Below are 13,957 nucleotides of genomic sequence, written 5' to 3' on the forward strand. Positions count from 1 at the left end.
GCTCTGTGGTAGAGCAAGTCCTCCCAACTTCTTGGTCTCCAAGAGTGATATTGTGTTGGGAAAATCATTGATTGGGGCTGGGGCTCAGTGGTAGTACACTTGCCTGGTATGTGTGAGGCACTGGGTTTGAATCTCATTATTATAAATAAATAACTAATCATCATCAACTAAAAATATTTTCTAAAAATTGAGTCTATACTTGGGAAAGAATGACTTTTTTAAAATAATGAGGCTTCTTATTCATATATATGCATGGTATTTTACTCCATTTTTTAGTTTTTAATTTTTTGTGGTATTTGAGCTTCCTTAATTAAGTTTTTATAAGTTTCTGCATGTATTTATATTTTTATGATCATTTATTAACCAGTTTTTTTGTATTTATGAGTAAATGTGAGTTCTAGTGCATTTGTGGGGAGAAGTGCACCCAGTGTAAGTTCTTACTTGGATGCCATCTTTATTTTGCTTAGTTAGAACAGCTAAAATGTGACTATTTCATTTTTTCCTATTTTAAGTAATGTTTTAGGTGATTTATTGTTTTGTTTTATATGTTTGTTTATTGGGGTTATCTGATTTCTCAATAATATAGTTAATTAATTTCTACTTTTATCTTTATTAAATTATTTTCTCTACTCTTCAGGACCTATTTTTGTCATTGTTCTTTTATCATTTTATGGGGATAATCTGTAGTTTTCTCTGATCATTATTTTATATATAGCCTACAGTTCTAACATTAATACAATACTAATTTTGTATTTATTAGAATTTCTGCATTTTTTTAAAAAAAAATTGCCGCAGGCCGGCTGGCTGGGCAAAATAACTGGGGGTGACGAACAACTTGTGTAGATTGATACAGCAGGAGTAGGAGCCGTTTATTGTAGGACAACAGAGGTATTTATACATTCCACACAGCTTATCTTAATTAGCATAAAATAGATACAGCAGTCAACCAATAAGGAATCTCTACACTAAATGGCTCGCTTTTGTAACTTCACAAACCACTCCCTCTGGCATTTTGTCAGGCGCCATCCAGACTTGTTTACAGACTCTAACATTTCTCTGGCAAAATGCCAGGCGCCATCCTGACTTGTTTACAGACTCTAACAAAAAATATCTATTTATATTTTAGTTGTAGTTAGACACAATACTTTTATTTTATTTATTTTATATGTGGTGCTGAGGATCCAGAGCCTTGCACGTGCTAGCTGAGCACTTTACAGCTAGGCCACAACCTCGGTCCTGAATTTCTGCATTTTTAATCTTATTTTTTTTTAATATGAGTTGCTCAAGAGATATTATTTTTTCAATATCTTAATGAATACAGCTTTTATGCTTCTCATTTTCCTACTAATTACTAGTTTTATCAAACTGTGGTTACAGTATATTATAGGCAATAATACTGACTTTTAAAATTCATTGAGGTTCTCTGCTGATGTAATATTCTTTCACTTTTTCAATGAATATATCATGGAACATGAAAGGAGGTTTTTTCACTTGTTTTTACTAGTTTGTATTTATTTCTTCTTTAGTCTCACTTGCTTTTTCTGGCCATTAGATTAATTATTAAATCAGCAAAGAGCATTGCAGTCTTCCCCTTCTGATGTGCAATCACTTCTTCTATCCCTGTATTTTGTTTTCTGGTTCCTGATATATTATTAGACATATAGATTTTTAAATGTTCACACTTTCATTTTAAATCTTTCTGTTCAGTTTATTAAACTGATTTTTTCACCTACTTGCTGTATTCATTAAACTCAACTCTGACTGATATTGAGATTGTTTTTGTTGACTTCACCATCATTTTTTGTGATAATTCGACATCCTGTTATTTGGTGTACTTGGCATAATATGTATAGAAATGCTGGTGTTTGTTGTTTTTAATCCAATATATTTACAAATCAACAGTTGGTACTTCCTGATTGGCACCAAAACAGGTATGCACAGACCAGTGGAACAGAATAGAAGACTCAGAGAAAAACCCACAAAGGTACAGTCAACTGTTACTTCAGTAAGGGCCAAAAACATGTGGGAGAAAAGTAGACTTTTAAACAAATGATGCCAGAAAAACTGGATATCTATTTGCAGAAGAATGAAACAACTCCTATCTGTAACCCTGCACAAAATTCAACTCAAAGGGGGTCAAAGAACTGGAGATTTATTTGTGTCAGTTTTTCCACTGCTATGAACAAAAAAATCTGACAAGAACTACTTAGAGAAGGTAAAGTTTATTTTAGAAATGTAATCCATGGTTTGCCACCTCTATGGCTCTGAGCCTTATTTGAAGCAGAACATTATGTCAGAAGTATGTGGCAGAAGAATGCAGCTCAAGACATGACAATCAGGAAACAGAGAAGGAGCTCTGCTCCTAAGGACATAATATAAGCCCCAAAGACATAAATACCCACAGTGAAATACTTTCCCAGCTGCACCCTAGCTGCCTACAGTTACTGCCCAGTTAATCCATCATCAGGCTAATCCTCTGATTAGGTTGCACTTCTCATAATCCAATCATTTCACCTCTGAAAATTCTTACATCATCTCACTCGTGAACTTTCAGGAGACACCTTATATTTAAACCATAATAAAATTAAAACAGAAATTTTTCAATTGCTAGAAAAAACCAAAGTTTTGACACTCCAACATATTGGTGCAGGCATGCAGTTAATTAACAAGTTCCTTAACAAGTTCCCCCAAAGCTAACGGAAGAAAATAAAAAATCAATAAGTGCTTTGACACTTAAAATTAAAATTAATGCATTGGCATTAAATTTAAGTTTCTACACAGTAGATAAAACAATTAAGAGTGTCAAAAGAGAGTCTACTGAATGAGAGAAAATCTTTTACGGTTATTCCTCTAACAGATGATTAATATCCAGAATATATAAAGAGCTCAAAAAACTTAACAAAAAATTACCCAATTAATTAATGGACAAAAGCACTAAACAGGCATTTTTCTTTTCAAAGAAGAAATACAAATGCAAAATATATTTGAAAAAAAAGTTCAACATCCCTGGAAATCAGGGAAATGCAAATTAAAACTACATTGAGATTTCATTTTACTTCAATTAGAATTCAATTATCAAAACTATAAATAATAATAAATGCTGGTGAGGATGTGGTGAAAGAGGTACAGTTGTACATTTTAGTGGGACTGCAAATTAATACAACTACTTTGGAAAGTCATATGGAGATCCCTCAAATGACTAAGAAAATGAACCAGACTCAGTTCTCCACTCCTTGGAGCTTATCCAAAAGAACTACAGTCAGCATATTATATTGATATAGGTACATTAAAGTTTATAGCAGCACAATTCACAATGGTCAAGTTATGAAACCAGCCCAGGTGCTCATGAACAGATGAATGATTAAAGATGTGTTATACATACTTAGCCATAAAGAAGAATAAAATTATGACATTTACTGGTAAATTCATGAAAATGAAGAACATCACGCTATGTGAAATAATCCAGACTCAGAAAGTCCAGGGTTAAATTCTTTCTCTCATATGCAGAAGCTAGAAAAAAATAAAAAGGAAAGGGTAAACCATGAAAATGGATGGGAGATCAGTACAGTGTAAGAGACAGTTTTAGGGGAAGGAGGGGGGGATGGGAAAGGGGAGGAAATGAGAAATTGGGTTGACCAAATTATGTTCTGTGCATGTGTATTAAGTCTATCACAGTGAATTCCACCTTTATGTGCACCTATAAAGCACCAATTTATTAAAAAAAATAGATGGGGGAAAGGCCAAGTGGAATAGAGAAGGCAAAATGGGTAGAGGAAGAAGAGAAATAGGAGAGGAGATAATAAGACTTAAATGGTACAAGCTTTATCCATGCAAATGTGATTATGTCAAAATGAACTTAACTGCTTGGTGCCGTGGCACATGTCTGTAATCTCAGTGTCTTGGGAGGCTGAGGCAAGAGGATCCTGAGTTGAAAGTCAGCCTCAGCAAAAGCAAGGTACTAAACAACTCAGTGAAACCCTGTCTCTAAATAAAATACAAAATAGGGCTCAGGATGTGGCTCAGTGGTCAAGTGCCCCTGAGTTCAATCCCTAGTATCCCCCTTAAAAATGAACATAACTATTATGTATAGCTGTAATGCACTAATGATGACATAAAAATTAAATTAAATTTTAAAAATTAAAATAAATAAAAATAGACCTATAATCAAGTTATACAGATTAGTAATAACTTTGGCAACATTGGCATTTTTACATGATTCACTACTTGGTTATGGCCCCATGTAAAATAAATGTCCACTAGGTCATCCCAGTTCTAAAATATTCAGTGGAGGAGTGATATAAATAAAAACTTTTAAACAGATTCAGAAATGGTATATTTCACAACACCAATGATCTCATCCTTCAAAAATCAATGTAAATTCCACAACAATGGAATAAAAACACATTACCAAATACAAAAAAGCCACAGAAAAGAGCTCCAAAAAATGATGAAAGTTACATGAATATAAATACTCTTTTCTTATGTTTTACAAATTCTTTTTTAAAGAGATAGATAGATAGAGAGAGAGAGAGAGAGAGAGAGAGAGAGAGAGAGAGAATTTTTAATATGTATTTTTTTTTTTAGTTTTCGGCGGACACAACATCTTTTTTTGTATGTGGTGCTGAGGATTGAACCTGGGCCGCATGCATGCCAGGCGAGCACACTACCACTTGAGCCACATCCCCAGCTCAAGTTTTCCAAATTCTTAACAAAATGATTTACTATTTAATTAAAACCAAAAACAAGAGTGCCATGGGCTTTCTAACACATACAGAAATAATATGTGTGAATACATGGAAATACACAAACAACGGGAGGAGGAAATGAATATATTGATATGTAATTTTAAAAAAATTGGTTGCTGAGGGACCTTTATTTAATTTATTTATATGTGGTGCTTAGAATTGAACTCAGTGCCTCACACATTCTTGGCAAGTGCTCTATCACTGAGCTATAACCCCAGCCCCTATTATGTGATCTTTACATTAATTGATATCACATTTGAAGATAAAAGGTGATAATTTGAGGTGAATAATATAAATCAGAAAGTAAATACACACTAAAAACCTTGCAAAGAGATACTGAGTAAAATCTAATAATGGGAAAAATGCAAGTGATTTCCACAAATAATTTTTAAATGGAGTAATAAAAAGAAAAAAGGGTATGACAAACAAAAAAAAATGTATGGTTCCTTTGAACCTAGGCATGTCAATATTTACATCAAATGTAAATGCTCAAAAATAATTCAATGAGAAGGAAGATATATTAAGACCTAATGAACAGCAAGACCCAACTTTAAAACATACATATAAAAAGTGCACTTCAAATCTAAATAAACATACAGATTAAAAGGATGAAAATGGTATGTGATGCAAAAGTTAAGGAAGGATAGAAAGTTATCAGGCTGATAGGATGGCTGTCTGGTGTTGGCTTTGGGAGAATGTCAGGGTGGAGGATCAATGAAAGAACAATGGGTGAACAGTGAGGGAAATGGAGGGCTCATTGTTGTCTTCTTTCTTGCATATGACGGGAAAATTCTGTAATAAAAAGGGAAATACAAAACAGCCCAGGTCAGCAGTAAGCCCTGTTTCAGGGGATTTTGTCTTTGTTTGATAGGAGGCATGGATTTGAAGTTATTTTATATTAAAGAATGTAACTGGCTTTTCTCCCTGTTTTCTCAGAGAAGGGGTTTGAAATATTTGGAATTTTCTGAGTAGGAGGAGTGACTCTATTATCCCTGAACCCCTTGGATCACACCTGAGTTTGTGCTAAGAGATAAAATGACTCAAGTTGTGATGAAAGTGTTGGGGCCTTGAGCCAGTTGATATCTGGGAGGGGAAGCAAGGGCAGGGCATGGGTCCTGGGAATCAAGTTCTATCATGTGGCCAATGATTTAGTCAATCCTACCTATATAATAAAATTCCAATAAGATATCTGGACATGGAGGCTCAGTGGTGCTTCCAGGTTGATCACCTCGCTGAATCAGGAGCATGAGGGGCCCTGATTCCATGAGGTCATATCAGAAAAAATTTGCATTTAAGACACTTCCAGACTTTTTCCTGTATACCTTTGTGTCTAGTTCTGAGTTTGTCATTTAATGATAAAAATGTGATAATAATATAATAATAATCCCAAAAACAGTGTCAAGAGGAAAAAGAGAAATACATTCTTTCACAGAAGACTCCATGAGCCAAATGAACCAAATTCCAAAAATTCAAATTTCAGCTATTAGAGGTGGTTCTGAAATAGGATAAAAGAAATATGGACACTATATAAAGAACTCAAAAAACTTAATACCAAACCCCCCCAAGTGACCCAATTAATAAATGGGCTGAGGAACTGAACAGACACTTCATAGAAAAAGAAATATAGTTGATTAAGAAATATGAAAAAATATTCATCATCTCTAGCAATTACAGAAATGCAAATCAAAACTACTCTAAGATTTTTATCTGACTCCAGTAAGAATGGCAATTATTAAGAATACAAGCAAACAACAAATGTTGGTGAGGACTGGAGAAAAAGGTACACTGCTGGTGGGAATGTGGGGCACCTGTCACAGGTCAGCCATTCTTGTAGGCACACACTGCAGTCATTCATTCAGCCTGCATTCACAGCAGTACTCTGCAAGGGGAAGGGATTGTTACTCATCTTCAAAGGGGAAAACCAAACTTTGGGGAGAAAGGAACTGTCTAAGTTCATTGAGCAAATCTTTAAACTCACATTTGAATCTGAAGCTGTCCGTTGAATCCAAAAGAATTCCAATCTCCTTTTTCTCTTAAAATTAATACATTAATGTTTCCAGTAATTTTTAGATAACTGAAGGATTTTTGTGAAAATATATTTTATATTATATTTGTTATGTATTATGATCATACATATATATAAATAAAATATAATATAATTATATAATTTACTATATGCATAATCTATACCTATACATATTTTATAAATATTATATAATATAAATCTATATAAATTTATATTTTACATAGACATTTATTTATGTATTTATTATATGATGAAATATTTTTTGTTTTAGTGCTACAGAAACATATTTATTGTCCATATCACCAAAAGATAAATATAATTTCCATAATTTACAGTATTACCAAACACAAGAGTCATACAAATTATATCCTAAATTTTGATGACAGCATCTGCCAAGTGAAGTATTTAATAGATACCTTCAGCTATAAGGATCTGTAAACTGAAAAGTTTGGGCATCTGGCTTGTGATGGTGGTTCTGTAGCTATTTAGAATTTCTTGCTTCTACCCTGAGTTGTCTAGTCCTTGCCTTCATAGTTTCTTGCTCTGCTATTTTTTTTTTTTTGTCTCAGCCATTGTTTAAAAGCTCTTCCATAGCCTTCTGCTCCATTAAGGAAGAAAAATCATTCCTCTCCTTTTCTCAGTTCTACTCCTCTTTATGTCTTTATGTTTTTTTCTTAAACCATAATTGAAAAGCTTCTTGTGGATCTCTGTTTTCCTATCTACTGTTCATGTCTTCACTTTGCTTTGCTCCCTGAATTATCCTCATTTCGAGAACCTGCTTTTATTTTTTTCTTTTGCAACCATGTTGTAAATAACATGTCATTCTCTTTTTTTCTTTTCTTACTCTTCTTCTATTTTTCATTTTTCTTCTTATCGAGAGGAAAGACTATATGTTGAGGTCACTGGAGATGTACTTGCAGGCTGTGTACAGTAATGAGATTTTCAGTTCCCTTTACTTCTGTCGAGGAGCAAATCTTGAACAAGTTTTGGCATTTGGTGGTGGCAGAGGGATACAAGCTAATGTCTCTCCTGTTAAGTGACAGCATGAATCTGCTGCAGGCTTTTCTTTTTTGACACTATTACCGGAATTGAAAGATTAGAGTAACAACTGCTGAGGCTCATTTTCTGTGCTATTAGTATTATTAGTTGGGGCAAAAAACCCTGACTCTCAGTGTCTTGTAAATTCAGAAGTTCACAATTCTCCTCTCTCTCTACCAATATCTTCCTTTCTTTGTTCTCTTCACAGCTTCATCAGTAAGTGACAGCAGCATATTTGTTGATCCTAGTTCATTAGAAATATATAACTGTGAGAGTTTTGCCACACATATTTTCATTTTCAAAATAATTTTTGAACATATCATTGTCTTCTAGTGGAGGAAATTCCAAATTAACTATATTTTCCTTAAAATTAAGTATTCGCTCCCTTTTTTAATTCACAGTTTCTTGATTCTGTAGAAGCTTGTTAGCTTATATAATTTTTTTGCATTATATATCTCTTACTTTCTCATCCTCTTCCTTCTCCAGGTCTTTTTGGCTTTCTAGTTTAAAATCCTGGAAGGAGTTTTCAGTATCTGAATCTGATACAGGGTCCAAAGGCTGACTTGGGACAGAAATGAAATAATTTCTTCTAGCTGAAACCTCATTCTTGAAGGAATTATCAAGACCAGAAAGCTGTTTCATGAACTTTACTTCTGTTTTATTCTCTTGATTTCTCATTAACATTTTCTTCTTCCTTGCAAACCATTTCTATTATATTGGTATCACATTTTTCTTTTTCATTAGTTAGCCACTCAAGGTCCTTTGTAAAGTTATCTTCATATTCCCCATTGTCTTTTGAATCAGTATCTTTATTTTTCATTAATTTTCGTGTTTGTTAAAGAATGTATGAGGCACAGTAGCTGAGGTTACAGAGGTGGACGTCAGAGTTCTAACCTCCTGCTTATGAGCTCTGACAGCAAGTTGAAAAAGATCCCAGTACCCGCTCCTCTGGCAGCCATAACTGGGAATCACAGCAACAGTGCATCTTTGCATCCTTCACCTGGGCCTCTCTGATGATGCAGTCTATAATAATTTATTATATATAATTATTGAATATTTTTATTTAATGATATATATAATTATTATATATCACTCATATATATAATCATTAAATATAAAAATACTGTGAATACAGATGGTTGGCTGTGTATATTACATAATTATATAAACATAATTATATATCATTTATGTATAAGAATATAAATAGATAAAGATATAAATTTATACATAATTTATATATAATAAATATATTTATATATTCACATATTTCTAAATATTATGCAGTAACATTAAATAAATGTGTTATATAATTTATAGTATATTATATTAACATATTATAGTCTAGGTTTCAGAGGTTCAGTTCATGGTCAGTTGACTTCAGTGCGTTGGGCCCAGGGTGAGGCAGAACATCATGGTAGAAGGGCATGGAAGAAGAAAGCTGCTCAGCTCATGGCAGTCAAGAAGAAGAGAGGGGCTGGGGATGTGGCTCAAGTGTTAGCACATTTGTCCAGCAAGTGTGAGGCACTGGGTTCATTTCTCAGCACCACATTTAAAAAATAAATAAAATAAAGATATTGTGTCCACTTAAAAATTATATATATATATAAAGAAGAAGCAAAGAGAGGGGCTGGGGTTGTAGCTCAGAGGTAGAACACTTGCCTAGCATGTGTGAAGCACTGGGTTGGTCCTCAGAACCACATAAAAATAAATAAATAAAATAAAGGACTGTGTCCATCTACAACTAAAAAAATAAAAATAAAAAAAGAAGTTGAGAGAGCTTAACATTTTTGATTTAAGGTTAGCTGAATTCATGTATGAGAAAACTGCAGATACAGAGGGTTGACAATTTATATTACATAGACAACAGCATGTTACATAAAATGGACTGCTCAGTATTTGTAACAAACAAAAATCTCTATTGTAGATGGCTTTTCAGTGACCCTCGGGCAAGGCTCTTTGCCAATGGTAGGATAATAAAAACATATTCCCAAAGTCCTCATTCCAATGCCTCATTTTTTGCAGGTGTGATTAGTTTGCCATTGGTTTTATTGGTCAATTGGAGGATGAAGCCAAGCTCCTGTGAAAGCACAACTTTATTAGGGCCACTATGTCCTCCTTGCTTCCTGGTTCTGCATTATAGTCTGTAGGGTTTGAGAAGGAAACTTTTTAAACCTCAGGGCCACTCTGTGTCTTTTGATTATAACTACACAATGTCATTGTCAAGTTGTATAGAGGGGCACCCACAGTCTCTCATCACCCTGTTCTCAGAGGGAGTGATTGAGAGAGACCCTGCCTCCAGCCCCTTTGCATAAGGGAGCCTCTTTTCACCATGGACCCCAGGTTCACAGGGATCTAACCTCTCAGGGCAAAGGAGAAACTACTACTATCTGTTCACTAATAATGAGGAATGGATCAAATAAAATAAAGACCCTGCACAGCTAAGTCAATAATAAACATAGTGAGAAGACAGAGAATGAGATTAAATCTTTTTTAGTTACACATTTGACAGAGGAATACTATCCAGAATATATTTTTTAAAACTCAAAAATCAACAACCAAAAATATGTTTTAAAATAAGAAAATGGAAGAATGACCTGAATACGCTTCTCAAAAGAAGATATGCAAATATCCAGAAAATAAATGAAAAAATGCTGAACATCTTTAGCCATCAGGAAAATACAAACCATAACTACAATGAGATTCCATTTTACCCCAATTGAAATTACCATTATAAAAAGTAAATTTTTTAAAAAAGGAAAAAAAATTGTGAGGATGTAGAGTAAAAGAAACTCTTATACACTGATAGTGAGAATGTAAATGAGTACAACCTCTATAGAAAACAGTATGGATGTTTTTCAGAAAACTAAAAAGAGAATCACCATATGATCCAGGTATACCACTGCTGGGTAGTTATCCAAAGTAAATAAAGTCAGGATACAAAACAATACCTGAAAACCCATGTTTATTGTGACACTATTCACAATGGAAAAGATAAGGAATCAACATATACACAAATAAAAAAGTATAGTATATATACACAAAGGAGTGTTATTCGGGTATAAAGAATAATACAATCCTGTCAATTGTAGAAAAACTGATAAAACTCAAGGACATGAAGTTAAGTGAAATAAGACACAGGTAAGGAAAGCATAGCCTGTTTTTCCTCATATGCAAAAACTAGGGGGAAAAAGATGTCTTGAAAGTAGATGAGAAATCACTATCGACCAGAAACAGTTCAGGCGTAAAGAGAAGAGAGTGAGAGAGGGTCAAGTGGAAAGTAGACATGGTCAATGCACCTATGTAAATGAAACATATTAATTTGTACAACTAATAAATGATAATTATAATAAAACATACATTCATATAAAGATGAGGACACAGACACACACATACAGAGGGAATACCATATGTAGATACAGGGAAAAGATAGTAATCTATAATCCAAGGAGAAAATTTTCAGAAGAAACCAATGCTAATGACAGCTAAATCTCAATCTCATAGTTTCAAGAACTATAAATAGATTTTTTTGTTGTTGTTCAAGCAACCCTGTGTGGCACTTAGTTATGGCATCCCAAGCTGACTAATATATATACCTTTCTGCAGAGAAGTCAAACCAGAGAAGGTGGACTCTTTACTTCCCTCACAAAAACCTTTACCTATGTCTCTGAAAGACAAGTTCCCACATGAGTCTGTCACTGTGTTCAGCAGTAACAAACATCATTTTCATTATTTTAACTCTTTTGATGAAATTGATTAGCACTAAATGATTTTAAAAGTGAATCTAACATCAATACAGACTAGAGAGTTCCAGAGTAAAAAAAAAATAAAGATCAACTAGAAAATTTAAGAAGTGCGGCTGGGGATGTGGCTCAAGGGAGAGTCCAGAATGTTAATATTTTCCTTTATTTTCAACATCGTCTCCAATTATCATTTGTTTTTTATTATCTTCCTAAGTTTGGAACCCAGTAGCTTGCATACTCTACACACACACTCTATCAGTGAACTGTGCCACTGGTTTCAAATTCTAACTTTATATTAAAAATTTCACCATTCACCCATTCACATCTTTTTTTATACCTGGAGTTGAACTCTGGGCACTGGATCACTGAGTCTCATTCCCAGCCCTACCTTGTGCTTTACTTAGAGACAGGGTCTCACTATGTTACTTAGTGCCCCACAGCTTCTCTGGCTGACTATATACTTATAACCCTTCTGCCTCAGCCTCCCAAGCTGCTGGGATTAAACGCATGTCCCACCATGTCCATCTCACCCTTCACATCAAATGTTATTTTTCATACTGTTATATTTAGGTAGACCTTTCTATTGCTCTTAAAAATACCAAAATATATATATATATATATATATATATATATATATATATATATATATATATATTTAGATTTGGTTCATGTTATAATTGATAGGTCTGTATTATTGCAGTATTGTTTTACAATATACATTAGTGTTAAATAACAATAACTACTTTATTTTGCCTTTTAAATGAGAGGTTTGGGGGTATTTAACTTCTCAGATAAATTTTAGAAAAAAAATTGTCTTGGACTCTTCTTTTAATAAAAGAAAGTCATGCTAAAATTTTGATAGGAGAATATTATACTTTAAACTACCATAAATTGATTGTCTTTGAAATGATGAGTTTTATTTACCCACTTGGTGTGTTTGATGAAGTACTTTATGTCTTCTGTAAATTTTTATTTTGTAATAAGTTCTACATATTTTCCCTGAAAATCTTTACATATGTGATGTGTTACAAAGATATCATTTCTATATAATACTTCTGTGATACTTTGTTCTGTTAGTTAAAACTGAATGTAATAAAACAAAAAAAGTGTCTATTCCCTAGAAACCAATGTTTTCAAACTTTAGTAGTCATGTAATTTTTGATGTACCTTCTCTCTTTTCCCAGCCCCTAGATTTTAGTTGTATGGACCAACATAGCTCTAGCCTTATTCTATCATGTAATTATATGGTATCATGGTTCACAAGTACAGTAATTTCTATAAGTCTATCCTACTTTTTGAGGAGTATTATGCCTTTGACTTCTGAGCTGCTGGAATTAAAGGCATACACCATCAGGAGTCTTGTATTTATGTTTGGATGGCATCACCATTCCAACTTACTAAAAATATAGATATACATCACCATGCCTGGTTTGATTTTTGTAATTCATTTACTACTTGTGTGATACCTTCTTACTTATTTATTCCACTGTGTTATATATTTGTCTTTTTAGCATTAATTAGTGGTACTTGTGAGGTAGGTCAAGGTATACTTTATGCCATTTCTTGACCACTGAATGTAACTATTTGGATCTGATTAAACACATCTGAAGGGCTGTGCTTTTATCTCAGGGGTAGAGTGGCTACAATACATATGTGAGGCACTGGGTTCAATTATCAGCACCACATATAAATAAATAAATAAATAAATAAATAAATAAATAATTTTCATACAAACTAAATATGTGTGTGTGTGTATCTGAAGCCAGACACAAAACTAAAATTTATTTATTACTTTATTACTAAGTTAATATCCACTTGTGGTTATTGTCCCTGTGTTATTATAATTAGTCTTCATGGCTCTGGATAATGAACAAAAAGAAATTTGTAATTTCTTGTCTCAGAAGAGTAATATTCTTTGGTTATTTACACCATATACTATGTTTGTGATTTTTGACTTAAGTTACCACCTTCAAATAGGAACCAAAACTGAGGCTAAAGAAGGCATAGTTTAGGGGCTAAGGCTGGGGTTCAGCATTAGAGTGCTTGTCTTGCATATGTGAGGCCCTGGGCTGGATCCTCAGCACAGCATAAGTAAAATAAAGGCATTGTGTCCATCTACAACTAAAATATGTGTGTGTGTGTGTGTGTGTGTGTGTGTGTGTGTATTTAAAAATGTAGTTTAGATTTTCAGCTAAGAACTGGGTGCTGATTTTGTAATTTAAAGGAAAATTAGATAATCCATCAATTCAACTTTACAAAATTGCAGAAATTAAATTGTGAGGGGCTTTGGTCACTGAACCCATCTATATTTTACCAATGAGTCAATATCTGAGCCCTTTTTATTTTCAATCAGGGTCTCACTAAGTTGCTGAAATTGGACTCAGACTCACATTCCTCCTACCACAACC

At 33.5% G+C, this 13,957-nt stretch overlaps 1 pseudogene; it reads right to left on the reverse strand.

Moving 5' to 3' along the window:
- Window positions 1-7,723: 7,723 nt before the first annotated feature.
- LOC143379533 (coiled-coil domain-containing protein 181 pseudogene) lies at window positions 7,724-8,629 on the reverse strand (annotated as a pseudogene).
- Window positions 8,630-13,957: the final 5,328 nt, after the last annotated feature.

Source organism: Callospermophilus lateralis, chromosome 13, assembly GCF_048772815.1.
Source record: "Callospermophilus lateralis isolate mCalLat2 chromosome 13, mCalLat2.hap1, whole genome shotgun sequence".
Classification (NCBI taxonomy): Eukaryota; Metazoa; Chordata; class Mammalia; order Rodentia; family Sciuridae; genus Callospermophilus; species Callospermophilus lateralis.